Below are 25,966 nucleotides of genomic sequence, written 5' to 3'. Positions count from 1 at the left end.
AAAAAAAACGGGAAGGGGAGCCAACAGCACCCGGGTTGACCCAGGCGGTCACCCATCCAAGTACTAGCCGGGGCATGATGATGCCTTAACTTCGGTGGTCGGACGAGAACCGGTGTATTCATCATGGTATCGCCGTTGGCGCTCATCTAATGTAGGAGCACGGCAGAATTCGCGTTTCGGCTTTTCTCCCAACACACAAAATGTTAGTTTTCGGCCGCATTTGACGAAAGCGCTTCCTTCCGCAAACCGCCAGTTCCTCGAGGACGGCGCGGGGAGGCGCGCCCGGCGTCCCAGCAGAGTGACGGCCGAATTGGCGGCGCACCCGCCGCGTGTGTGAGACGCACTGCTGCTCGTTGCACCCCCTGTCATTCGCTGGGCGCGTTCAGCCTTCGACACTAGCGGAGGACGCATCTTGTCCCTGGTGTTCAGCGGAGGGCCTGTGCGGGGTGTGGCAGTGTCGTGCTGGAGGGCCCACTGGTAGCGATGTGGGCTTCCTCGCCTCGCCTCGCCTCGCCTCGCCGCGCCTCACACCAGGTGTCTGCGTAGTTTGCAGTGCATTCGCACATTCCTATCCCTGTCCCCTGTCCCCGTCCCGACTTGTCCCGACTTTGCTCGACTGCCGCTCGCTGCCGCTCGGGTCGTGGTCCATATGACAGCGCAAGCACGAAAAACGTCTGCGGGACGAGACGAGACGAGACGAGACGAGACGACTAAGGGAATAAATTCGTGGTTACAAATCAAATTTGGAACTCTACATTCCTACACAACAATAGGCGGTGACGTATTTCAGAAATCACCTGCCGATTCGTACTGTTTTGTCGTTTTCAAAGTCTTCTTGGCAAACTTGGTTAGCACATTCTCCCTCAAACTGAGTTAATTACTGCATTTTCGTACCATTACAGTAGTTTAAAAGGCTTAAGGAAGCATCTTTGTCACAACCAGAAACGTAGTTGAAAATTGGGCTGGCAACATAACAAAAAAAAAAAAAAAACGGGAAGGGAGCCAACAGCACCCGGGTTGACCCAGGCGGTCACCCATCCAAGTACTAGCCGGGCATGATGATGCTTAACTTCGGTGGTCGGACGAGAACCGGTGTATTCATCATGGTATCGCCGTTGGCGCTCATCTAATGTAGGAGCACGGCAGAATTCGCGTTCGGCTTTTCTCCCAACACACAAAATGTTAGTTTTCGGCCGCATTTGACGAAAGCGCTTCCTTCCGCAACCGCCAGTTCCTCGAGGACGGCGCGGGGGAGGCGCGCCCGGCGTCCCAGCAGAGTGACGGCCGAATTGGCGGGCGCACCGCCGCGTGTGTGAGACGCACTGCTGCTCGTTGCACCCCCTGTCATTCGCTGGGCGCGTTCAGCCTTCGACACTAGCGGAGGACGCATCTTGTCCCTGGTGTTCAGCGGAGGGCCTGTGCGGGGTGTGGCAGTGTCGTGCTGGAGGGCCCACTTGGTAGCGATGTGGGCTTCCTCGCCTCGCCTCGCCTCGCCTCGCCGCGCCTCACACCAGGTGTCTGCGTAGTTTGCAGTGCATTCGCACCATTCCTATCCCTGTCCCTGTCCCCGTCCCGACTTGTCCCGACTTTGCTCGACTGCCGCTCGCTGCCGCTCGGGTCGTGGTCCATATGACAGCGCAAGCACGAAAAACGTCTGCGGGACGAGACGAGACGAGACGAGACGAGACGACTAAGGAATAAATTCGTGGTTACAAATCAAATTTGGAACTCTACATTCCTACACAACAATAGGCGGTGACGTATTTCAGAAATCACCTGCCGATTCGTACTGTTTTGTCGTTTTCAAAGTCTTCTTGGCAAACTTGGTTAGCACATTCTCCCTCAAACTGAGTTAATTACTGCATTTTCGTACCATTACAGTAGTTTAAAAGGCTTAAGGAAGCATCTTTGTCACAACAGAAACGTAGTTTGAAAATTGGGCTGGCAACATAACAAAAAAAAAAAAAAACGGGAAGGGAGCCAACAGCACCCGGGTTGACCCAGGCGGTCACCCATCCAAGTACTAGCCGGGCATGATGATGCTTAACTTCGGTGGTCGGACGAGAACCGGTGTATTCATCATGGTATCGCCGTTGGCGCTCATCTAATGTAGGAGCACGGCAGAATTCGCGTTCGGCTTTTCTCCCAACACACAAAATGTTAGTTTTCGGCCGCATTTGACGAAAGCGCTTCCTTCCGCAACCGCCAGTTCCTCGAGGACGGCGCGGGGAGGCGCGCCCGGCGTCCCAGCAGAGTGACGGCCGAATTGGCGGGCGCACCGCCGCGTGTGTGAGACGCACTGCTGCTCGTTGCACCCCCTGTCATTCGCTGGGCGCGTTCAGCCTTCGACACTAGCGGAGGACGCATCTTGTCCCTGGTGTTCAGCGGAGGGCCTGTGCGGGGTGTGGCAGTGTCGTGCTGGAGGGCCCACTGGTAGCGATGTGGGCTTCCTCGCCTCGCCTCGCCTCGCCTCGCCGCGCCTCACACCAGGTGTCTGCGTAGTTTGCAGTGCATTCGCACCATTCCTATCCCTGTCCCTGTCCCCGTCCCGACTTGTCCCGACTTTGCTCGACTGCCGCTCGCTGCCGCTCGGGTCGTGGTCCATATGACAGCGCAAGCACGAAAAACGTCTGCGGGACGAGACGAGACGAGACGAGACGAGACGACTAAGGAATAAATTCGTGGTTACAAATCAAATTTGGAACTCTACATTCCTACACAACAATAGGCGGTGACGTATTTCAGAAATCACCTGCCAATTCGTACTGTTTTGTCGTTTTCAAAGTCTTCTTGGCAAACTTGGTTAGCACATTCTCCCTCAAACTGAGTTAATTACTGCATTTTCGTACCATTACAGTAGTTTAAAAGGCTTAAGGAAGCATCTTTGTCACAACAGAAACGTAGTTTGAAAATTGGGCTGGCAACATAACAAAAAAAAAAAAAACGGGAAGGGAGCCAACAGCACCCGGGTTGACCCAGGCGGTCACCCATCCAAGTACTAGCCGGGCATGATGATGCTTAACTTCGGTGGTCGGACGAGAACCGGTGTATTCATCATGGTATCGCCGTTGGCGCTCATCTAATGTAGGAGCACGGCAGAATTCGCGTTCGGCTTTTCTCCCAACACACAAAATGTTAGTTTTCGGCCGCATTTGACGAAAGCGCTTCCTTCCGCAACCGCCAGTTCCTCGAGGACGGCGCGGGGAGGCGCGCCCGGCGTCCCAGCAGAGTGACGGCCGAATTGGCGGGCGCACCGCCGCGTGTGTGAGACGCACTGCTGCTCGTTGCACCCCCTGTCATTCGCTGGGCGCGTTCAGCCTTCGACACTAGCGGAGGACGCATCTTGTCCCTGGTGTTCAGCGGAGGGCCTGTGCGGGGTGTGGCAGTGTCGTGCTGGAGGGCCCACTGGTAGCGATGTGGGCTTCCTCGCCTCGCCTCGCCTCGCCTCGCCGCGCCTCACACCAGGTGTCTGCGTAGTTTGCAGTGCATTCGCACCATTCCTATCCCTGTCCCTGTCCCCGTCCCGACTTGTCCCGACTTTGCTCGACTGCCGCTCGCTGCCGCTCGGGTCGTGGTCCATATGACAGCGCAAGCACGAAAAACGTCTGCGGGACGAGACGAGACGAGACGAGACGAGACGACTAAGGAATAAATTCGTGGTTACAAATCAAATTTGGAACTCTACATTCCTACACAACAATAGGCGGTGACGTATTTCAGAAATCACCTGCCGATTCGTACTGTTTTGTCGTTTTCAAAGTCTTCTTGGCAAACTTGGTTAGCACATTCTCCCTCAAACTGAGTTAATTACTGCATTTTCGTACCATTACAGTAGTTTAAAAGGCTTAAGGAAGCATCTTTGTCACAACAGAAACGTAGTTTGAAAATTGGGCTGGCAACATAACAAAAAAAAAAAAAAAACGGGAAGGGAGCCAACAGCACCCGGGTTGACCCAGGCGGTCACCCATCCAAGTACTAGCCGGGCATGATGATGCTTAACTTCGGTGGTCGGACGAGAACCGGTGTATTCATCATGGTATCGCCGTTGGCGCTCATCTAATGTAGGAGCACGGCAGAATTCGCGTTCGGCTTTTCTCCCAACACACAAAATGTTAGTTTTCGGCCGCATTTGACGAAAGCGCTTCCTTCCGCAACCGCCAGTTCCTCGAGGACGGCGCGGGGAGGCGCGCCCGGCGTCCCAGCAGAGTGACGGCCGAATTGGCGGGCGCACCGCCGCGTGTGTGAGACGCACTGCTGCTCGTTGCACCCCCTGTCATTCGCTGGGCGCGTTCAGCCTTCGACACTAGCGGAGGACGCATCTTGTCCCTGGTGTTCAGCGGAGGGCCTGTGCGGGGTGTGGCAGTGTCGTGCTGGAGGGCCCACTGGTAGCGATGTGGGCTTCCTCGCCTCGCCTCGCCTCGCCTCGCCGCGCCTCACACCAGGTGTCTGCGTAGTTTGCAGTGCATTCGCACCATTCCTATCCCTGTCCCTGTCCCCGTCCCGACTTGTCCCGACTTTGCTCGACTGCCGCTCGCTGCCGCTCGGGTCGTGGTCCATATGACAGCGCAAGCACGAAAAACGTCTGCGGGACGAGACGAGACGAGACGAGACGAGACGACTAAGGAATAAATTCGTGGTTACAAATCAAATTTGGAACTCTACATTCCTACACAACAATAGGCGGTGACGTATTTCAGAAATCACCTGCCAATTCGTACTGTTTTGTCGTTTTCAAAGTCTTCTTGGCAAACTTGGTTAGCACATTCTCCCTCAAACTGAGTTAATTACTGCATTTTCGTACCATTACAGTAGTTTAAAAGGCTTAAGGAAGCATCTTTGTCACAACAGAAACGTAGTTTGAAAATTGGGCTGGCAACATAACAAAAAAAAAAAAACGGGAAGGGAGCCAACAGCACCCGGGTTGACCCAGGCGGTCACCCATCCAAGTACTAGCCGGGCATGATGATGCTTAACTTCGGTGGTCGGACGAGAACCGGTGTATTCATCATGGTATCGCCGTTGGCGCTCATCTAATGTAGGAGCACGGCAGAATTCGCGTTCGGCTTTTCTCCCAACACACAAAATGTTAGTTTTCGGCCGCATTTGACGAAAGCGCTTCCTTCCGCAACCGCCAGTTCCTCGAGGACGGCGCGGGGAGGCGCGCCCGGCGTCCCAGCAGAGTGACGGCCGAATTGGCGGGCGCACCGCCGCGTGTGTGAGACGCACTGCTGCTCGTTGCACCCCCTGTCATTCGCTGGGCGCGTTCAGCCTTCGACACTAGCGGAGGACGCATCTTGTCCCTGGTGTTCAGCGGAGGGCCTGTGCGGGGTGTGGCAGTGTCGTGCTGGAGGGCCCACTGGTAGCGATGTGGGCTTCCTCGCCTCGCCTCGCCTCGCCTCGCCGCGCCTCACACCAGGTGTCTGCGTAGTTTGCAGTGCATTCGCACCATTCCTATCCCTGTCCCTGTCCCCGTCCCGACTTGTCCCGACTTTGCTCGACTGCCGCTCGCTGCCGCTCGGGTCGTGGTCCATATGACAGCGCAAGCACGAAAAACGTCTGCGGGACGAGACGAGACGAGACGAGACGAGACGACTAAGGAATAAATTCGTGGTTACAAATCAAATTTGGAACTCTACATTCCTACACAACAATAGGCGGTGACGTATTTCAGAAATCACCTGCCAATTCGTACTGTTTTGTCGTTTTCAAAGTCTTCTTGGCAAACTTGGTTAGCACATTCTCCCTCAAACTGAGTTAATTACTGCATTATCGTACCATTACAGTAGTTTAAACGGTTTAAGGAAGCATCTTTGTCACAACAGAAAGGTAGTTTGAAAATTGGGCTGGCGACATAACAAAAAAAAAAAAAAACAGGAAGGGAGCCAACAGCACCCGGGTTTCCCAGGCGGTCACCCATCCAAGTACTAGCAGGGCCCGATGATGCTTAACTTCGGTGATCGGACGAGAACCGGTGTATTCATCATGGTATGGCCGTTGGCGCTCATCTAATGTAGGAGCACGGCAGAATTCGCGTTCGGCTTTTCTCCCAACACACAAAATGTTAGTTTTCGGCCGCATTTGACGAAAGCGCTTCCTTCCGCAACCGCCAGTTCCTCGAGGACGGCGCGGGGAGGCGCGCCCGGCGTCCCAGCAGAGTGACGGCCGAATTGGCGGGCGCACCGCCGCGTGTGTGAGACGCACTGCTGCTCGTTGCACCCCCTGTCATTCGCTGGGCGCGTTCAGCCTTCGACACTAGCGGAGGACGCATCTTGTCCCTGGTGTTCAGCGGAGGGCCTGTGCGGGGTGTGGCAGTGTCGTGCTGGAGGGCCCACTGGTAGCGATGTGGGCTTCCTCGCCTCGCCTCGCCTCGCCTCGCCGCGCCTCACACCAGGTGTCTGCGTAGTTTGCAGTGCATTCGCACCATTCCTATCCCTGTCCCTGTCCCCGTCCCGACTTGTCCCGACTTTGCTCGACTGCCGCTCGCTGCCGCTCGGGTCGTGGTCCATATGACAGCGCAAGCACGAAAAACGTCTGCGGGACGAGACGAGACGAGACGAGACGAGACGACTAAGGAATAAATTCGTGGTTACAAATCAAATTTGGAACTCTACATTCCTACACAACAATAGGCGGTGACGTATTTCAGAAATCACCTGCCGATTCGTACTGTTTTGTCGTTTTCAAAGTCTTCTTGGCAAACTTGGTTAGCACATTCTCCCTCAAACTGAGTTAATTACTGCATTTTCGTACCATTACAGTAGTTTAAAAGGCTTAAGGAAGCATCTTTGTCACAACAGAAACGTAGTTTGAAAATTGGGCTGGCAACATAACAAAAAAAAAAAAAAAACGGGAAGGGAGCCAACAGCACCCGGGTTGACCCAGGCGGTCACCCATCCAAGTACTAGCCGGGCATGATGATGCTTAACTTCGGTGGTCGGACGAGAACCGGTGTATTCATCATGGTATCGCCGTTGGCGCTCATCTAATGTAGGAGCACGGCAGAATTCGCGTTCGGCTTTTCTCCCAACACACAAAATGTTAGTTTTCGGCCGCATTTGACGAAAGCGCTTCCTTCCGCAACCGCCAGTTCCTCGAGGACGGCGCGGGGAGGCGCGCCCGGCGACCCAGCAGAGTGACGGCCGAATTGGCGGGCGCACCGCCGCGTGTGTGAGACGCACTGCTGCTCGTTGCACCCCCTGTCATTCGCTGGGCGCGTTCAGCCTTCGACACTAGCGGAGGACGCATCTTGTCCCTGGTGTTCAGCGGAGGGCCTGTGCGGGGTGTGGCAGTGTCGTGCTGGAGGGCCCACTGGTAGCGATGTGGGCTTCCTCGCCTCGCCTCGCCTCGCCTCGCCGCGCCTCACACCAGGTGTCTGCGTAGTTTGCAGTGCATTCGCACCATTCCTATCCCTGTCCCTGTCCCCGTCCCGACTTGTCCCGACTTTGCTCGACTGCCGCTCGCTGCCGCTCGGGTCGTGGTCCATATGACAGCGCAAGCACGAAAAACGTCTGCGGGACGAGACGAGACGAGACGAGACGAGACGACTAAGGAATAAATTCGTGGTTACAAATCAAATTTGGAACTCTACATTCCTACACAACAATAGGCGGTGACGTATTTCAGAAATCACCTGCCAATTCGTACTGTTTTGTCGTTTTCAAAGTCTTCTTGGCAAACTTGGTTAGCACATTCTCCCTCAAACTGAGTTAATTACTGCATTATCGTACCATTACAGTAGTTTAAACGGTTTAAGGAAGCATCTTTGTCACAACAGAAAGGTAGTTTGAAAATTGGGCTGGCGACATAACAAAAAAAAAAAACAGGAAGGGAGCCAACAGCACCCGGGTTTCCCAGGCGGTCACCCATCCAAGTACTAGCAGGGCCCGATGATGCTTAACTTCGGTGATCGGACGAGAACCGGTGTATTCATCATGGTATGGCCGTTGGCGCTCATCTAATGTAGGAGCACGGCAGAATTCGCGTTCGGCTTTTCTCCCAACACACAAAATGTTAGTTTTCGGCCGCATTTGACGAAAGCGCTTCCTTCCGCAACCGCCAGTTCCTCGAGGACGGCGCGGGGAGGCGCGCCCGGCGTCCCAGCAGAGTGACGGCCGAATTGGCGGGCGCACCGCCGCGTGTGTGAGACGCACTGCTGCTCGTTGCACCCCCTGTCATTCGCTGGGCGCGTTCAGCCTTCGACACTAGCGGAGGACGCATCTTGTCCCTGGTGTTCAGCGGAGGGCCTGTGCGGGGTGTGGCAGTGTCGTGCTGGAGGGCCCACTGGTAGCGATGTGGGCTTCCTCGCCTCGCCTCGCCTCGCCTCGCCGCGCCTCACACCAGGTGTCTGCGTAGTTTGCAGTGCATTCGCACCATTCCTATCCCTGTCCCTGTCCCCGTCCCGACTTGTCCCGACTTTGCTCGACTGCCGCTCGCTGCCGCTCGGGTCGTGGTCCATATGACAGCGCAAGCACGAAAAACGTCTGCGGGACGAGACGAGACGAGACGAGACGAGACGACTAAGGAATAAATTCGTGGTTACAAATCAAATTTGGAACTCTACATTCCTACACAACAATAGGCGGTGACGTATTTCAGAAATCACCTGCCGATTCGTACTGTTTTGTCGTTTTCAAAGTCTTCTTGGCAAACTTGGTTAGCACATTCTCCCTCAAACTGAGTTAATTACTGCATTTTCGTACCATTACAGTAGTTTAAAAGGCTTAAGGAAGCATCTTTGTCACAACAGAAACGTAGTTTGAAAATTGGGCTGGCAACATAACAAAAAAAAAAAAAAACGGGAAGGGAGCCAACAGCACCCGGGTTGACCCAGGCGGTCACCCATCCAAGTACTAGCCGGGCATGATGATGCTTAACTTCGGTGGTCGGACGAGAACCGGTGTATTCATCATGGTATCGCCGTTGGCGCTCATCTAATGTAGGAGCACGGCAGAATTCGCGTTCGGCTTTTCTCCCAACACACAAAATGTTAGTTTTCGGCCGCATTTGACGAAAGCGCTTCCTTCCGCAACCGCCAGTTCCTCGAGGACGGCGCGGGGAGGCGCGCCCGGCGTCCCAGCAGAGTGACGGCCGAATTGGCGGGCGCACCGCCGCGTGTGTGAGACGCACTGCTGCTCGTTGCACCCCCTGTCATTCGCTGGGCGCGTTCAGCCTTCGACACTAGCGGAGGACGCATCTTGTCCCTGGTGTTCAGCGGAGGGCCTGTGCGGGGTGTGGCAGTGTCGTGCTGGAGGGCCCACTGGTAGCGATGTGGGCTTCCTCGCCTCGCCTCGCCTCGCCTCGCCGCGCCTCACACCAGGTGTCTGCGTAGTTTGCAGTGCATTCGCACCATTCCTATCCCTGTCCCTGTCCCCGTCCCGACTTGTCCCGACTTTGCTCGACTGCCGCTCGCTGCCGCTCGGGTCGTGGTCCATATGACAGCGCAAGCACGAAAAACGTCTGCGGGACGAGACGAGACGAGACGAGACGAGACGACTAAGGAATAAATTCGTGGTTACAAATCAAATTTGGAACTCTACATTCCTACACAACAATAGGCGGTGACGTATTTCAGAAATCACCTGCCAATTCGTACTGTTTTGTCGTTTTCAAAGTCTTCTTGGCAAACTTGGTTAGCACATTCTCCCTCAAACTGAGTTAATTACTGCATTTTCGTACCATTACAGTAGTTTAAAAGGCTTAAGGAAGCATCTTTGTCACAACAGAAACGTAGTTTGAAAATTGGGCTGGCAACATAACAAAAAAAAAAAAACGGGAAGGGAGCCAACAGCACCCGGGTTGACCCAGGCGGTCACCCATCCAAGTACTAGCCGGGCATGATGATGCTTAACTTCGGTGGTCGGACGAGAACCGGTGTATTCATCATGGTATCGCCGTTGGCGCTCATCTAATGTAGGAGCACGGCAGAATTCGCGTTCGGCTTTTCTCCCAACACACAAAATGTTAGTTTTCGGCCGCATTTGACGAAAGCGCTTCCTTCCGCAACCGCCAGTTCCTCGAGGACGGCGCGGGGAGGCGCGCCCGGCGTCCCAGCAGAGTGACGGCCGAATTGGCGGGCGCACCGCCGCGTGTGTGAGACGCACTGCTGCTCGTTGCACCCCCTGTCATTCGCTGGGCGCGTTCAGCCTTCGACACTAGCGGAGGACGCATCTTGTCCCTGGTGTTCAGCGGAGGGCCTGTGCGGGGTGTGGCAGTGTCGTGCTGGAGGGCCCACTGGTAGCGATGTGGGCTTCCTCGCCTCGCCTCGCCTCGCCTCGCCGCGCCTCACACCAGGTGTCTGCGTAGTTTGCAGTGCATTCGCACCATTCCTATCCCTGTCCCTGTCCCCGTCCCGACTTGTCCCGACTTTGCTCGACTGCCGCTCGCTGCCGCTCGGGTCGTGGTCCATATGACAGCGCAAGCACGAAAAACGTCTGCGGGACGAGACGAGACGAGACGAGACGAGACGACTAAGGAATAAATTCGTGGTTACAAATCAAATTTGGAACTCTACATTCCTACACAACAATAGGCGGTGACGTATTTCAGAAATCACCTGCCGATTCGTACTGTTTTGTCGTTTTCAAAGTCTTCTTGGCAAACTTGGTTAGCACATTCTCCCTCAAACTGAGTTAATTACTGCATTTTCGTACCATTACAGTAGTTTAAAAGGCTTAAGGAAGCATCTTTGTCACAACAGAAACGTAGTTTGAAAATTGGGCTGGCAACATAACAAAAAAAAAAAAAAAACGGGAAGGGAGCCAACAGCACCCGGGTTGACCCAGGCGGTCACCCATCCAAGTACTAGCCGGGCATGATGATGCTTAACTTCGGTGGTCGGACGAGAACCGGTGTATTCATCATGGTATCGCCGTTGGCGCTCATCTAATGTAGGAGCACGGCAGAATTCGCGTTCGGCTTTTCTCCCAACACACAAAATGTTAGTTTTCGGCCGCATTTGACGAAAGCGCTTCCTTCCGCAACCGCCAGTTCCTCGAGGACGGCGCGGGGAGGCGCGCCCGGCGTCCCAGCAGAGTGACGGCCGAATTGGCGGGCGCACCGCCGCGTGTGTGAGACGCACTGCTGCTCGTTGCACCCCCTGTCATTCGCTGGGCGCGTTCAGCCTTCGACACTAGCGGAGGACGCATCTTGTCCCTGGTGTTCAGCGGAGGGCCTGTGCGGGGTGTGGCAGTGTCGTGCTGGAGGGCCCACTGGTAGCGATGTGGGCTTCCTCGCCTCGCCTCGCCTCGCCTCGCCGCGCCTCACACCAGGTGTCTGCGTAGTTTGCAGTGCATTCGCACCATTCCTATCCCTGTCCCTGTCCCCGTCCCGACTTGTCCCGACTTTGCTCGACTGCCGCTCGCTGCCGCTCGGGTCGTGGTCCATATGACAGCGCAAGCACGAAAAACGTCTGCGGGACGAGACGAGACGAGACGAGACGAGACGACTAAGGAATAAATTCGTGGTTACAAATCAAATTTGGAACTCTACATTCCTACACAACAATAGGCGGTGACGTATTTCAGAAATCACCTGCCAATTCGTACTGTTTTGTCGTTTTCAAAGTCTTCTTGGCAAACTTGGTTAGCACATTCTCCCTCAAACTGAGTTAATTACTGCATTTTCGTACCATTACAGTAGTTTAAAAGGCTTAAGGAAGCATCTTTGTCACAACAGAAACGTAGTTTGAAAATTGGGCTGGCAACATAACAAAAAAAAAAAAACGGGAAGGGAGCCAACAGCACCCGGGTTGACCCAGGCGGTCACCCATCCAAGTACTAGCCGGGCATGATGATGCTTAACTTCGGTGGTCGGACGAGAACCGGTGTATTCATCATGGTATCGCCGTTGGCGCTCATCTAATGTAGGAGCACGGCAGAATTCGCGTTCGGCTTTTCTCCCAACACACAAAATGTTAGTTTTCGGCCGCATTTGACGAAAGCGCTTCCTTCCGCAACCGCCAGTTCCTCGAGGACGGCGCGGGGAGGCGCGCCCGGCGTCCCAGCAGAGTGACGGCCGAATTGGCGGGCGCACCGCCGCGTGTGTGAGACGCACTGCTGCTCGTTGCACCCCCTGTCATTCGCTGGGCGCGTTCAGCCTTCGACACTAGCGGAGGACGCATCTTGTCCCTGGTGTTCAGCGGAGGGCCTGTGCGGGGTGTGGCAGTGTCGTGCTGGAGGGCCCACTGGTAGCGATGTGGGCTTCCTCGCCTCGCCTCGCCTCGCCTCGCCGCGCCTCACACCAGGTGTCTGCGTAGTTTGCAGTGCATTCGCACCATTCCTATCCCTGTCCCTGTCCCCGTCCCGACTTGTCCCGACTTTGCTCGACTGCCGCTCGCTGCCGCTCGGGTCGTGGTCCATATGACAGCGCAAGCACGAAAAACGTCTGCGGGACGAGACGAGACGAGACGAGACGAGACGACTAAGGAATAAATTCGTGGTTACAAATCAAATTTGGAACTCTACATTCCTACACAACAATAGGCGGTGACGTATTTCAGAAATCACCTGCCAATTCGTACTGTTTTGTCGTTTTCAAAGTCTTCTTGGCAAACTTGGTTAGCACATTCTCCCTCAAACTGAGTTAATTACTGCATTATCGTACCATTACAGTAGTTTAAACGGTTTAAGGAAGCATCTTTGTCACAACAGAAAGGTAGTTTGAAAATTGGGCTGGCGACATAACAAAAAAAAAAAAAAACAGGAAGGGAGCCAACAGCACCCGGGTTTCCCAGGCGGTCACCCATCCAAGTACTAGCAGGGCCCGATGATGCTTAACTTCGGTGATCGGACGAGAACCGGTGTATTCATCATGGTATGGCCGTTGGCGCTCATCTAATGTAGGAGCACGGCAGAATTCGCGTTCGGCTTTTCTCCCAACACACAAAATGTTAGTTTTCGGCCGCATTTGACGAAAGCGCTTCCTTCCGCAACCGCCAGTTCCTCGAGGACGGCGCGGGGAGGCGCGCCCGGCGTCCCAGCAGAGTGACGGCCGAATTGGCGGGCGCACCGCCGCGTGTGTGAGACGCACTGCTGCTCGTTGCACCCCCTGTCATTCGCTGGGCGCGTTCAGCCTTCGACACTAGCGGAGGACGCATCTTGTCCCTGGTGTTCAGCGGAGGGCCTGTGCGGGGTGTGGCAGTGTCGTGCTGGAGGGCCCACTGGTAGCGATGTGGGCTTCCTCGCCTCGCCTCGCCTCGCCTCGCCGCGCCTCACACCAGGTGTCTGCGTAGTTTGCAGTGCATTCGCACCATTCCTATCCCTGTCCCTGTCCCCGTCCCGACTTGTCCCGACTTTGCTCGAATGCCGCTCGCTGCCGCTCGGGTCGTGGTCCATATGACAGCGCAAGCACGAAAAACGTCTGCGGGACGAGACGAGACGAGACGAGACGAGACGACTAAGGAATAAATTCGTGGTTACAAATCAAATTTGGAACTCTACATTCCTACACAACAATAGGCGGTGACGTATTTCAGAAATCACCTGCCAATTCGTACTGTTTTGTCGTTTTCAAAGTCTTCTTGGCAAACTTGGTTAGCACATTCTCCCTCAAACTGAGTTAATTACTGCATTATCGTACCATTACAGTAGTTTAAACGGTTTAAGGAAGCATCTTTGTCACAACAGAAAGGTAGTTTGAAAATTGGGCTGGCGACATAACAAAAAAAAAAAACAGGAAGGGAGCCAACAGCACCCGGGTTTCCCAGGCGGTCACCCATCCAAGTACTAGCAGGGCCCGATGATGCTTAACTTCGGTGATCGGACGAGAACCGGTGTATTCATCATGGTATGGCCGTTGGCGCTCATCTAATGTAGGAGCACGGCAGAATTCGCGTTCGGCTTTTCTCCCAACACACAAAATGTTAGTTTTCGGCCGCATTTGACGAAAGCGCTTCCTTCCGCAACCGCCAGTTCCTCGAGGACGGCGCGGGGAGGCGCGCCCGGCGTCCCAGCAGAGTGACGGCCGAATTGGCGGGCGCACCGCCGCGTGTGTGAGACGCACTGCTGCTCGTTGCACCCCCTGTCATTCGCTGGGCGCGTTCAGCCTTCGACACTAGCGGAGGACGCATCTTGTCCCTGGTGTTCAGCGGAGGGCCTGTGCGGGGTGTGGCAGTGTCGTGCTGGAGGGCCCACTGGTAGCGATGTGGGCTTCCTCGCCTCGCCTCGCCTCGCCTCGCCGCGCCTCACACCAGGTGTCTGCGTAGTTTGCAGTGCATTCGCACCATTCCTATCCCTGTCCCTGTCCCCGTCCCGACTTGTCCCGACTTTGCTCGACTGCCGCTCGCTGCCGCTCGGGTCGTGGTCCATATGACAGCGCAAGCACGAAAAACGTCTGCGGGACGAGACGAGACGAGACGAGACGAGACGACTAAGGAATAAATTCGTGGTTACAAATCAAATTTGGAACTCTACATTCCTACACAACAATAGGCGGTGACGTATTTCAGAAATCACCTGCCGATTCGTACTGTTTTGTCGTTTTCAAAGTCTTCTTGGCAAACTTGGTTAGCACATTCTCCCTCAAACTGAGTTAATTACTGCATTTTCGTACCATTACAGTAGTTTAAAAGGCTTAAGGAAGCATCTTTGTCACAACAGAAACGTAGTTTGAAAATTGGGCTGGCAACATAACAAAAAAAAAAAAAACGGGAAGGGAGCCAACAGCACCCGGGTTGACCCAGGCGGTCACCCATCCAAGTACTAGCCGGGCATGATGATGCTTAACTTCGGTGGTCGGACGAGAACCGGTGTATTCATCATGGTATCGCCGTTGGCGCTCATCTAATGTAGGAGCACGGCAGAATTCGCGTTCGGCTTTTCTCCCAACACACAAAATGTTAGTTTTCGGCCGCATTTGACGAAAGCGCTTCCTTCCGCAACCGCCAGTTCCTCGAGGACGGCGCGGGGAGGCGCGCCCGGCGACCCAGCAGAGTGACGGCCGAATTGGCGGGCGCACCGCCGCGTGTGTGAGACGCACTGCTGCTCGTTGCACCCCCTGTCATTCGCTGGGCGCGTTCAGCCTTCGACACTAGCGGAGGACGCATCTTGTCCCTGGTGTTCAGCGGAGGGCCTGTGCGGGGTGTGGCAGTGTCGTGCTGGAGGGCCCACTGGTAGCGATGTGGGCTTCCTCGCCTCGCCTCGCCTCGCCTCGCCGCGCCTCACACCAGGTGTCTGCGTAGTTTGCAGTGCATTCGCACCATTCCTATCCCTGTCCCTGTCCCCGTCCCGACTTGTCCCGACTTTGCTCGACTGCCGCTCGCTGCCGCTCGGGTCGTGGTCCATATGACAGCGCAAGCACGAAAAACGTCTGCGGGACGAGACGAGACGAGACGAGACGAGACGACTAAGGAATAAATTCGTGGTTACAAATCAAATTTGGAACTCTACATTCCTACACAACAATAGGCGGTGACGTATTTCAGAAATCACCTGCCAATTCGTACTGTTTTGTCGTTTTCAAAGTCTTCTTGGCAAACTTGGTTAGCACATTCTCCCTCAAACTGAGTTAATTACTGCATTATCGTACCATTACAGTAGTTTAAACGGTTTAAGGAAGCATCTTTGTCACAACAGAAAGGTAGTTTGAAAATTGGGCTGGCGACATAACAAAAAAAAAAAACAGGAAGGGAGCCAACAGCACCCGGGTTTCCCAGGCGGTCACCCATCCAAGTACTAGCAGGGCCCGATGATGCTTAACTTCGGTGATCGGACGAGAACCGGTGTATTCATCATGGTATGGCCGTTGGCGCTCATCTAATGTAGGAGCACGGCAGAATTCGCGTTCGGCTTTTCTCCCAACACACAAAATGTTAGTTTTCGGCCGCATTTGACGAAAGCGCTTCCTTCCGCAACCGCCAGTTCCTCGAGGACGGCGCGGGGAGGCGCGCCCGGCGTCCCAGCAGAGTGACGGCCGAATTGGCGGGCGCACCGCCGCGTGTGTGAGACGCACTGCTGCTCGTTGCACCCCCTGTCATTCGCTGGGCGCGTTCAGCCTTCGACACTAGCGGAGGACGCATCTTGTCCCTGGTGTTCAGCGGAGGGCCTGTGCGGGGTGTGGCAGTGTCGTGCTGGAGGGCCCACTGGTAGCGATGTGGGCTTCCTCGCCTCGCCTCGCCTCGCCTCGCCTCGCCGCGCCTCACACCAGGTGTCTGCGTAGTTTGCAGTGCATTCGCACCATTCCTATCCCTGTCCCTGTCCCCGTCCCGACTTGTCCCGACTTTGCTCGACTGCCGCTCGCTGCCGCTCGGGTCGTGGTCCATATGACAGCGCAAGCACGAAAAACGTCTGCGGGACGAGACGAGACGAGACGAGACGAGACGACTAAGGAATAAATTCGTGGTTACAAATCAAATTTGGAACTCTACATTCCTACACAACAATAGGCGGTGACGTATTTCAGAAATCACCTGCCGATTCGTACTGTTTTGTCGTTTTCAAAGTCTTCTTGGCAAACTTGGTTAGCACATTCTCCCTCAAACTGAGTTAATTACTGCATTTTCGTACCATTACAGTAGTTTAAAAGGCTTAAGGAAGCATCTTTGTCACAACAGAAACGTAGTTTGAAAATTGGGCTGGCAACATAACAAAAAAAAAAAAAACGGGAAGGGAGCCAACAGCACCCGGGTTGACCCAGGCGGTCACCCATCCAAGTACTAGCCGGGCATGATGATGCTTAACTTCGGTGGTCGGACGAGAACCGGTGTATTCATCATGGTATCGCCGTTGGCGCTCATCTAATGTAGGAGCACGGCAGAATTCGCGTTCGGCTTTTCTCCCAACACACAAAATGTTAGTTTTCGGCCGCATTTGACGAAAGCGCTTCCTTCCGCAACCGCCAGTTCCTCGAGGACGGCGCGGGGAGGCGCGCCCGGCGACCCAGCAGAGTGACGGCCGAATTGGCGGGCGCACCGCCGCGTGTGTGAGACGCACTGCTGCTCGTTGCACCCCCTGTCATTCGCTGGGCGCGTTCAGCCTTCGACACTAGCGGAGGACGCATCTTGTCCCTGGTGTTCAGCGGAGGGCCTGTGCGGGGTGTGGCAGTGTCGTGCTGGAGGGCCCACTGGTAGCGATGTGGGCTTCCTCGCCTCGCCTCGCCTCGCCTCGCCGCGCCTCACACCAGGTGTCTGCGTAGTTTGCAGTGCATTCGCACCATTCCTATCCCTGTCCCTGTCCCCGTCCCGACTTGTCCCGACTTTGCTCGACTGCCGCTCGCTGCCGCTCGGGTCGTGGTCCATATGACAGCGCAAGCACGAAAAACGTCTGCGGGACGAGACGAGACGAGACGAGACGAGACGACTAAGGAATAAATTCGTGGTTACAAATCAAATTTGGAACTCTACATTCCTACACAACAATAGGCGGTGACGTATTTCAGAAATCACCTGCCAATTCGTACTGTTTTGTCGTTTTCAAAGTCTTCTTGGCAAACTTGGTTAGCACATTCTCCCTCAAACTGAGTTAATTACTGCATTATCGTACCATTACAGTAGTTTAAACGGTTTAAGGAAGCATCTTTGTCACAACAGAAAGGTAGTTTGAAAATTGGGCTGGCGACATAACAAAAAAAAAAAAACAGGAAGGGAGCCAACAGCACCCGGGTTTCCCAGGCGGTCACCCATCCAAGTACTAGCAGGGCCCGATGATGCTTAACTTCGGTGATCGGACGAGAACCGGTGTATTCATCATGGTATGGCCGTTGGCGCTCATCTAATGTAGGAGCACGGCAGAATTCGCGTTCGACTTTTCTCCCAACACACAAAATGTTAGTTTTCGGCCGCATTTGACGAAAGCGCTTCCTTCCGCAACCGCCAGTTCCTCGAGGACGGCGCGGGGAGGCGCGCCCGGCGTCCCAGCAGAGTGACGGCCGAATTGGCGGGCGCACCGCCGCGTGTGTGAGACGCACTGCTGCTCGTTGCACCCCCTGTCATTCGCTGGGCGCGTTCAGCCTTCGACACTAGCGGAGGACGCATCTTGTCCCTGGTGTTCAGCGGAGGGCCTGTGCGGGGTGTGGCAGTGTCGTGCTGGAGGGCCCACTGGTAGCGATGTGGGCTTCCTCGCCTCGCCTCGCCTCGCCTCGCCGCGCCTCACACCAGGTGTCTGCGTAGTTTGCAGTGCATTCGCACCATTCCTATCCCTGTCCCTGTCCCCGTCCCGACTTGTCCCGACTTTGCTCGACTGCCGCTCGCTGCCGCTCGGGTCGTGGTCCATATGACAGCGCAAGCACGAAAAACGTCTGCGGGACGAGACGAGACGAGACGAGACGAGACGACTAAGGAATAAATTCGTGGTTACAAATCAAATTTGGAACTCTACATTCCTACACAACAATAGGCGGTGACGTATTTCAGAAATCACCTGCCAATTCGTACTGTTTTGTCGTTTTCAAAGTCTTCTTGGCAAACTTGGTTAGCACATTCTCCCTCAAACTGAGTTAATTACTGCATTATCGTACCATTACAGTAGTTTAAACGGTTTAAGGAAGCATCTTTGTCACAACAGAAAGGTAGTTTGAAAATTGGGCTGGCGACATAACAAAAAAAAAAAAACAGGAAGGGAGCCAACAGCACCCGGGTTTCCCAGGCGGTCACCCATCCAAGTACTAGCAGGGCCCGATGATGCTTAACTTCGGTGATCGGACGAGAACCGGTGTATTCATCATGGTATGGCCGTTGGCGCTCATCTAATGTAGGAGCACGGCAGAATTCGCGTTCGGCTTTTCTCCCAACACACAAAATGTTAGTTTTCGGCCGCATTTGACGAAAGCGCTTCCTTCCGCAACCGCCAGTTCCTCGAGGACGGCGCGGGGAGGCGCGCCCGGCGTCCCAGCAGAGTGACGGCCGAATTGGCGGGCGCACCGCCGCGTGTGTGAGACGCACTGCTGCTCGTTGCACCCCCTGTCATTCGCTGGGCGCGTTCAGCCTTCGACACTAGCGGAGGACGCATCTTGTCCCTGGTGTTCAGCGGAGGGCCTGTGCGGGGTGTGGCAGTGTCGTGCTGGAGGGCCCACTGGTAGCGATGTGGGCTTCCTCGCCTCGCCTCGCCTCGCCTCGCCGCGCCTCACACCAGGTGTCTGCGTAGTTTGCAGTGCATTCGCACCATTCCTATCCCTGTCCCTGTCCCCGTCCCGACTTGTCCCGACTTTGCTCGACTGCCGCTCGCTGCCGCTCGGGTCGTGGTCCATATGACAGCGCAAGCACGAAAAACGTCTGCGGGACGAGACGAGACGAGACGAGACGAGACGACTAAGGAATAAATTCGTGGTTACAAATCAAATTTGGAACTCTACATTCCTACACAACAATAGGCGGTGACGTATTTCAGAAATCACCTGCCAATTCGTACTGTTTTGTCGTTTTCAAAGTCTTCTTGGCAAACTTGGTTAGCACATTCTCCCTCAAACTGAGTTAATTACTGCATTATCGTACCATTACAGTAGTTTAAACGGTTTAAGGAAGCATCTTTGTCACAACAGAAAGGTAGTTTGAAAATTGGGCTGGCGACATAACAAAAAAAAAAAAACAGGAAGGGAGCCAACAGCACCCGGGTTTCCCAGGCGGTCACCCATCCAAGTACTAGCAGGGCCCGATGATGCTTAACTTCGGTGATCGGACGAGAACCGGTGTATTCATCATGGTATGGCCGTTGGCGCTCATCTAATGTAGGAGCACGGCAGAATTCGCGTTCGGCTTTTCTCCCAACACACAAAATGTTAGTTTTCGGCCGCATTTGACGAAAGCGCTTCCTTCCGCAACCGCCAGTTCCTCGAGGACGGCGCGGGGAGGCGCGCCCGGCGTCCCAGCAGAGTGACGGCCGAATTGGCGGGCGCACCGCCGCGTGTGTGAGACGCACTGCTGCTCGTTGCACCCCCTGTCATTCGCTGGGCGCGTTCAGCCTTCGACACTAGCGGAGGACGCATCTTGTCCCTGGTGTTCAGCGGAGGGCCTGTGCGGGGTGTGGCAGTGTCGTGCTGGAGGGCCCACTGGTAGCGATGTGGGCTTCCTCGCCTCGCCTCGCCTCGCCTCGCCGCGCCTCACACCAGGTGTCTGCGTAGTTTGCAGTGCATTCGCACCATTCCTATCCCTGTCCCTGTCCCCGTCCCGACTTGTCCCGACTTTGCTCGACTGCCGCTCGCTGCCGCTCGGGTCGTGGTCCATATGACAGCGCAAGCACGAAAAACGTCTGCGGGACGAGACGAGACGAGACGAGACGAGACGACTAAGGAATAAATTCGTGGTTACAAATCAAATTTGGAACTCTACATTCCTACACAACAATAGGCGGTGACGTATTTCAGAAATCACCTGCCAATTCGTACTGTTTTGTCGTTTTCAAAGTCTTCTTGGCAAACTTGGTTAGCACATTCTCCCTCAAACTGAGTTAATTACTGCATTATCGTACCATTACAGTAGTTTAAACGGTTTAAGGAAGCATCTTTGTCACAACAGAAAGGTAGTTTGAAAATTGGGCTGGCGACATAACAAAAAAAAAAAAACAGGAAGGGAGCCAACAGCACCCGGGTTTCCCAGGCGGTCACCCATCCAAGTACTAGCAGGGCCCGATGATGCTTAACTTCGGTGATCGGACGAGAACCGGTGTATTCATCATGGTATGGCCGTTGGCGCTCATCTAATGTAGGAGCACGGCAGAATTCGCGTTCGGCTTTTCTCCCAACACACAAAATGTTAGTTTTCGGCCGCATTTGACGAAAGCGCTTCCTTCCGCAACCGCCAGTTCCTCGAGGACGGCGCGGGGAGGCGCGCCCGGCGTCCCAGCAGAGTGACGGCCGAATTGGCGGGCGCACCGCCGCGTGTGTGAGACGCACTGCTGCTCGTTGCACCCCCTGTCATTCGCTGGGCGCGTTCAGCCTTCGACACTAGCGGAGGACGCATCTTGTCCCTGGTGTTCAGCGGAGGGCCTGTGCGGGGTGTGGCAGTGTCGTGCTGGAGGGCCCACTGGTAGCGATGTGGGCTTCCTCGCCTCGCCTCGCCTCGCCTCGCCGCGCCTCACACCAGGTGTCTGCGTAGTTTGCAGTGCATTCGCACCATTCCTATCCCTGTCCCTGTCCCCGTCCCGACTTGTCCCGACTTTGCTCGACTGCCGCTCGCTGCCGCTCGGGTCGTGGTCCATATGACAGCGCAAGCACGAAAAACGTCTGCGGGACGAGACGAGACGAGACGAGACGAGACGACTAAGGAATAAATTCGTGGTTACAAATCAAATTTGGAACTCTACATTCCTACACAACAATAGGCGGTGACGTATTTCAGAAATCACCTGCCGATTCGTACTGTTTTGTCGTTTTCAAAGTCTTCTTGGCAAACTTGGTTAGCACATTCTCCCTCAAACTGAGTTAATTACTGCATTTTCGTACCATTACAGTAGTTTAAAAGGCTTAAGGAAGCATCTTTGTCACAACAGAAACGTAGTTTGAAAATTGGGCTGGCAACATAACAAAAAAAAAAAAAACGGGAAGGGAGCCAACAGCACCCGGGTTGACCCAGGCGGTCACCCATCCAAGTACTAGCCGGGCATGATGATGCTTAACTTCGGTGGTCGGACGAGAACCGGTGTATTCATCATGGTATCGCCGTTGGCGCTCATCTAATGTAGGAGCACGGCAGAATTCGCGTTCGGCTTTTCTCCCAACACACAAAATGTTAGTTTTCGGCCGCATTTGACGAAAGCGCTTCCTTCCGCAACCGCCAGTTCCTCGAGGACGGCGCGGGGAGGCGCGCCCGGCGACCCAGCAGAGTGACGGCCGAATTGGCGGGCGCACCGCCGCGTGTGTGAGACGCACTGCTGCTCGTTGCACCCCCTGTCATTCGCTGGGCGCGTTCAGCCTTCGACACTAGCGGAGGACGCATCTTGTCCCTGGTGTTCAGCGGAGGGCCTGTGCGGGGTGTGGCAGTGTCGTGCTGGAGGGCCCACTGGTAGCGATGTGGGCTTCCTCGCCTCGCCTCGCCTCGCCTCGCCGCGCCTCACACCAGGTGTCTGCGTAGTTTGCAGTGCATTCGCACCATTCCTATCCCTGTCCCTGTCCCCGTCCCGACTTGTCCCGACTTTGCTCGACTGCCGCTCGCTGCCGCTCGGGTCGTGGTCCATATGACAGCGCAAGCACGAAAAACGTCTGCGGGACGAGACGAGACGAGACGAGACGAGACGACTAAGGAATAAATTCGTGGTTACAAATCAAATTTGGAACTCTACATTCCTACACAACAATAGGCGGTGACGTATTTCAGAAATCACCTGCCAATTCGTACTGTTTTGTCGTTTTCAAAGTCTTCTTGGCAAACTTGGTTAGCACATTCTCCCTCAAACTGAGTTAATTACTGCATTATCGTACCATTACAGTAGTTTAAACGGTTTAAGGAAGCATCTTTGTCACAACAGAAAGGTAGTTTGAAAATTGGGCTGGCGACATAACAAAAAAAAAAAAACAGGAAGGGAGCCAACAGCACCCGGGTTTCCCAGGCGGTCACCCATCCAAGTACTAGCAGGGCCCGATGATGCTTAACTTCGGTGATCGGACGAGAACCGGTGTATTCATCATGGTATGGCCGTTGGCGCTCATCTAATGTAGGAGCACGGCAGAATTCGCGTTCGACTTTTCTCCCAACACACAAAATGTTAGTTTTCGGCCGCATTTGACGAAAGCGCTTCCTTCCGCAACCGCCAGTTCCTCGAGGACGGCGCGGGGAGGCGCGCCCGGCGTCCCAGCAGAGTGACGGCCGAATTGGCGGGCGCACCGCCGCGTGTGTGAGACGCACTGCTGCTCGTTGCACCCCCTGTCATTCGCTGGGCGCGTTCAGCCTTCGACACTAGCGGAGGACGCATCTTGTCCCTGGTGTTCAGCGGAGGGCCTGTGCGGGGTGTGGCAGTGTCGTGCTGGAGGGCCCACTGGTAGCGATGTGGGCTTCCTCGCCTCGCCTCGCCTCGCCTCGCCGCGCCTCACACCAGGTGTCTGCGTAGTTTGCAGTGCATTCGCACCATTCCTATCCCTGTCCCTGTCCCCGTCCCGACTTGTCCCGACTTTGCTCGACTGCCGCTCGCTGCCGCTCGGGTCGTGGTCCATATGACAGCGCAAGCACGAAAAACGTCTGCGGGACGAGACGAGACGAGACGAGACGAGACGACTAAGGAATAAATTCGTGGTTACAAATCAAATTTGGAACTCTACATTCCTACACAACAATAGGCGGTGACGTATTTCAGAAATCACCTGCCAATTCGTACTGTTTTGTCGTTTTCAAAGTCTTCTTGGCAAACTTGGTTAGCACATTCTCCCTCAAACTGAGTTAATTACTGCATTATCGTACCATTACAGTAGTTTAAACGGTTTAAGGAAGCATCTTTGTCACAACAGAAAGGTAGTTTGAAAATTGGGCTGGCGACATAACAAAAAAAAAAAAACAGGAAGGGAGCCAACAGCACCCGGGTTTCCCAGGCGGTCACCCATCCAAGTACTAGCAGGGCCCGATGATGCTTAACTTCGGTGATCGGACGAGAACCGGTGTATTCATCATGGTATGGCCGTTGGCGCTCATCTAATGTAGGAGCACGGCAGAATTCGCGTTCGGCTTTTCTCCCAACACACAAAATGTTAGTTTTCGGCCGCATTTGACGAAAGCGCTTCCTTCCGCAACCGCCAGTTCCTCGAGGACGGCGCGGGGAGGCGCGCCCGGCGTCCCAGCAGAGTGACGGCCGAATTGGCGGGCGCACCGCCGCGTGTGTGAGACGCACTGCTGCTCGTTGCACCCCCTGTCATTCGCTGGGCGCGTTCAGCCTTCGACACTAGCGGAGGACGCATCTTGTCCCTGGTGTTCAGCGGAGGGCCTGTGCGGGGTGTGGCAGTGTCGTGCTGGAGGGCCCACTGGTAGCGATGTGGGCTTCCTCGCCTCGCCTCGCCTCGCCTCGCCGCGCCTCACACCAGGTGTCTGCGTAGTTTGCAGTGCATTCGCACCATTCCTATCCCTGTCCCTGTCCCCGTCCCGACTTGTCCCGACTTTGCTCGACTGCCGCTCGCTGCCGCTCGGGTCGTGGTCCATATGACAGCGCAAGCACGAAAAACGTCTGCGGGACGAGACGAGACGAGACGAGACGAGACGACTAAGGAATAAATTCGTGGTTACAAATCAAATTTGGAACTCTACATTCCTACACAACAATAGGCGGTGACGTATTTCAGAAATCACCTGCCAATTCGTACTGTTTTGTCGTTTTCAAAGTCTTCTTGGCAAACTTGGTTAGCACATTCTCCCTCAAACTGAGTTAATTACTGCATTATCGTACCATTACAGTAGTTTAAACGGTTTAAGGAAGCATCTTTGTCACAACAGAAAGGTAGTTTGAAAATTGGGCTGGCGACATAACAAAAAAAAAAAAACAGGAAGGGAGCCAACAGCACCCGGGTTTCCCAGGCGGTCACCCATCCAAGTACTAGCAGGGCCCGATGATGCTTAACTTCGGTGATCGGACGAGAACCGGTGTATTCATCATGGTATGGCCGTTGGCGCTCATCTAATGTAGGAGCACGGCAGAATTCGCGTTCGGCTTTTCTCCCAACACACAAAATGTTAGTTTTCGGCCGCATTTGACGAAAGCGCTTCCTTCCGCAACCGCCAGTTCCTCGAGGACGGCGCGGGGAGGCGCGCCCGGCGTCCCAGCAGAGTGACGGCCGAATTGGCGGGCGCACCGCCGCGTGTGTGAGACGCACTGCTGCTCGTTGCACCCCCTGTCATTCGCTGGGCGCGTTCAGCCTTCGACACTAGCGGAGGACGCATCTTGTCCCTGGTGTTCAGCGGAGGGCCTGTGCGGGGTGTGGCAGTGTCGTGCTGGAGGGCCCACTGGTAGCGATGTGGGCTTCCTCGCCTCGCCTCGCCTCGCCTCGCCGCGCCTCACACCAGGTGTCTGCGTAGTTTGCAGTGCATTCGCACCATTCCTATCCCTGTCCCTGTCCCCGTCCCGACTTGTCCCGACTTTGCTCGACTGCCGCTCGCTGCCGCTCGGGTCGTGGTCCATATGACAGCGCAAGCACGAAAAACGTCTGCGGGACGAGACGAGACGAGACGAGACGAGACGACTAAGGAATAAATTCGTGGTTACAAATCAAATTTGGAACTCTACATTCCTACACAACAATAGGCGGTGACGTATTTCAGAAATCACCTGCCAATTCGTACTGTTTTGTCGTTTTCAAAGTCTTCTTGGCAAACTTGGTTAGCACATTCTCCCTCAAACTGAGTTAATTACTGCATTATCGTACCATTACAGTAGTTTAAACGGTTTAAGGAAGCATCTTTGTCACAACAGAAAGGTAGTTTGAAAATTGGGCTGGCGACATAACAAAAAAAAAAAAACAGGAAGGGAGCCAACAGCACCCGGGTTTCCCAGGCGGTCACCCATCCAAGTACTAGCAGGGCCCGATGATGCTTAACTTCGGTGATCGGACGAGAACCGGTGTATTCATCATGGTATGGCCGTTGGCGCTCATCTAATGTAGGAGCACGGCAGAATTCGCGTTCGGCTTTTCTCCCAACACACAAAATGTTAGTTTTCGGCCGCATTTGACGAAAGCGCTTCCTTCCGCAACCGCCAGTTCCTCGAGGACGGCGCGGGGAGGCGCGCCCGGCGTCCCAGCAGAGTGACGGCCGAATTGGCGGGCGCACCGCCGCGTGTGTGAGACGCACTGCTGCTCGTTGCACCCCCTGTCATTCGCTGGGCGCGTTCAGCCTTCGACACTAGCGGAGGACGCATCTTGTCCCTGGTGTTCAGCGGAGGGCCTGTGCGGGGTGTGGCAGTGTCGTGCTGGAGGGCCCACTGGTAGCGATGTGGGCTTCCTCGCCTCGCCTCGCCTCGCCTCGCCGCGCCTCACACCAGGTGTCTGCGTAGTTTGCAGTGCATTCGCACCATTCCTATCCCTGTCCCTGTCCCCGTCCCGACTTGTCCCGACTTTGCTCGACTGCCGCTCG

The 25,966-nt window shown here is 55.0% G+C and overlaps 13 non-coding genes and 14 pseudogenes across 13 annotated transcripts; all 27 read right to left on the bottom strand.

Annotated features, from left to right (window-relative positions):
• Positions 1-18: 18 nt before the first annotated feature.
• Positions 19-140, bottom strand: LOC126140264 (5S ribosomal RNA; annotated as a pseudogene).
• Positions 141-1,000: 860 nt separating this feature from the next.
• LOC126140261 (5S ribosomal RNA) lies at positions 1,001-1,120 on the bottom strand (annotated as a pseudogene).
• Positions 1,121-1,978: 858 nt separating this feature from the next.
• Positions 1,979-2,098, bottom strand: LOC126140260 (5S ribosomal RNA; annotated as a pseudogene).
• An 855-nt stretch (positions 2,099-2,953) lies between these two features.
• LOC126140259 (5S ribosomal RNA) lies at positions 2,954-3,073 on the bottom strand (annotated as a pseudogene).
• An 857-nt stretch (positions 3,074-3,930) lies between these two features.
• On the bottom strand, positions 3,931-4,050 carry LOC126140258 (5S ribosomal RNA; annotated as a pseudogene).
• Positions 4,051-4,904: 854 nt separating this feature from the next.
• On the bottom strand, positions 4,905-5,024 carry LOC126140257 (5S ribosomal RNA; annotated as a pseudogene).
• Positions 5,025-5,880: 856 nt separating this feature from the next.
• On the bottom strand, positions 5,881-5,999 carry LOC126140210 (5S ribosomal RNA). The gene has a single exon (XR_007528830.1). It is a non-coding gene; the product is annotated as a 5S ribosomal RNA (ribosomal RNA).
• Positions 6,000-6,856: 857 nt separating this feature from the next.
• Positions 6,857-6,976, bottom strand: LOC126140256 (5S ribosomal RNA; annotated as a pseudogene).
• An 853-nt stretch (positions 6,977-7,829) lies between these two features.
• On the bottom strand, positions 7,830-7,948 carry LOC126140209 (5S ribosomal RNA). The gene has a single exon (XR_007528829.1). It is a non-coding gene; the product is annotated as a 5S ribosomal RNA (ribosomal RNA).
• An 856-nt stretch (positions 7,949-8,804) lies between these two features.
• On the bottom strand, positions 8,805-8,924 carry LOC126140255 (5S ribosomal RNA; annotated as a pseudogene).
• An 854-nt stretch (positions 8,925-9,778) lies between these two features.
• LOC126140254 (5S ribosomal RNA) lies at positions 9,779-9,898 on the bottom strand (annotated as a pseudogene).
• An 857-nt stretch (positions 9,899-10,755) lies between these two features.
• On the bottom strand, positions 10,756-10,875 carry LOC126140253 (5S ribosomal RNA; annotated as a pseudogene).
• Positions 10,876-11,729: 854 nt separating this feature from the next.
• LOC126140252 (5S ribosomal RNA) lies at positions 11,730-11,849 on the bottom strand (annotated as a pseudogene).
• Positions 11,850-12,705: 856 nt separating this feature from the next.
• On the bottom strand, positions 12,706-12,824 carry LOC126140208 (5S ribosomal RNA). Its single transcript, XR_007528828.1, has one exon. It is a non-coding gene; the product is annotated as a 5S ribosomal RNA (ribosomal RNA).
• Positions 12,825-13,677: 853 nt separating this feature from the next.
• Positions 13,678-13,796, bottom strand: LOC126140312 (5S ribosomal RNA). The gene has a single exon (XR_007528882.1). It is a non-coding gene; the product is annotated as a 5S ribosomal RNA (ribosomal RNA).
• Positions 13,797-14,651: 855 nt separating this feature from the next.
• On the bottom strand, positions 14,652-14,771 carry LOC126140249 (5S ribosomal RNA; annotated as a pseudogene).
• Positions 14,772-15,624: 853 nt separating this feature from the next.
• LOC126140311 (5S ribosomal RNA) lies at positions 15,625-15,743 on the bottom strand. The gene has a single exon (XR_007528881.1). It is a non-coding gene; the product is annotated as a 5S ribosomal RNA (ribosomal RNA).
• An 860-nt stretch (positions 15,744-16,603) lies between these two features.
• LOC126140248 (5S ribosomal RNA) lies at positions 16,604-16,723 on the bottom strand (annotated as a pseudogene).
• Positions 16,724-17,577: 854 nt separating this feature from the next.
• On the bottom strand, positions 17,578-17,696 carry LOC126140310 (5S ribosomal RNA). The gene has a single exon (XR_007528880.1). It is a non-coding gene; the product is annotated as a 5S ribosomal RNA (ribosomal RNA).
• Positions 17,697-18,550: 854 nt separating this feature from the next.
• On the bottom strand, positions 18,551-18,669 carry LOC126140309 (5S ribosomal RNA). The gene has a single exon (XR_007528879.1). It is a non-coding gene; the product is annotated as a 5S ribosomal RNA (ribosomal RNA).
• Positions 18,670-19,523: 854 nt separating this feature from the next.
• On the bottom strand, positions 19,524-19,642 carry LOC126140308 (5S ribosomal RNA). Its single transcript, XR_007528878.1, has one exon. It is a non-coding gene; the product is annotated as a 5S ribosomal RNA (ribosomal RNA).
• Positions 19,643-20,496: 854 nt separating this feature from the next.
• On the bottom strand, positions 20,497-20,615 carry LOC126140305 (5S ribosomal RNA). The gene has a single exon (XR_007528876.1). It is a non-coding gene; the product is annotated as a 5S ribosomal RNA (ribosomal RNA).
• Positions 20,616-21,470: 855 nt separating this feature from the next.
• LOC126140247 (5S ribosomal RNA) lies at positions 21,471-21,590 on the bottom strand (annotated as a pseudogene).
• Positions 21,591-22,444: 854 nt separating this feature from the next.
• LOC126140304 (5S ribosomal RNA) lies at positions 22,445-22,563 on the bottom strand. The gene has a single exon (XR_007528875.1). It is a non-coding gene; the product is annotated as a 5S ribosomal RNA (ribosomal RNA).
• An 854-nt stretch (positions 22,564-23,417) lies between these two features.
• Positions 23,418-23,536, bottom strand: LOC126140303 (5S ribosomal RNA). The gene has a single exon (XR_007528874.1). It is a non-coding gene; the product is annotated as a 5S ribosomal RNA (ribosomal RNA).
• An 854-nt stretch (positions 23,537-24,390) lies between these two features.
• On the bottom strand, positions 24,391-24,509 carry LOC126140302 (5S ribosomal RNA). Its single transcript, XR_007528873.1, has one exon. It is a non-coding gene; the product is annotated as a 5S ribosomal RNA (ribosomal RNA).
• An 854-nt stretch (positions 24,510-25,363) lies between these two features.
• On the bottom strand, positions 25,364-25,482 carry LOC126140301 (5S ribosomal RNA). Its single transcript, XR_007528872.1, has one exon. It is a non-coding gene; the product is annotated as a 5S ribosomal RNA (ribosomal RNA).
• Positions 25,483-25,966: the final 484 nt, after the last annotated feature.

Source organism: Schistocerca cancellata, unplaced genomic scaffold (assembly GCF_023864275.1).
Source record: "Schistocerca cancellata isolate TAMUIC-IGC-003103 unplaced genomic scaffold, iqSchCanc2.1 HiC_scaffold_704, whole genome shotgun sequence".
Taxonomy (NCBI): Eukaryota; Metazoa; Arthropoda; class Insecta; order Orthoptera; family Acrididae; genus Schistocerca; species Schistocerca cancellata.
The sequence above is the reverse complement of the archived record's forward strand: the minus strand, read 5'-3'. Positions and strand labels throughout refer to the sequence as shown.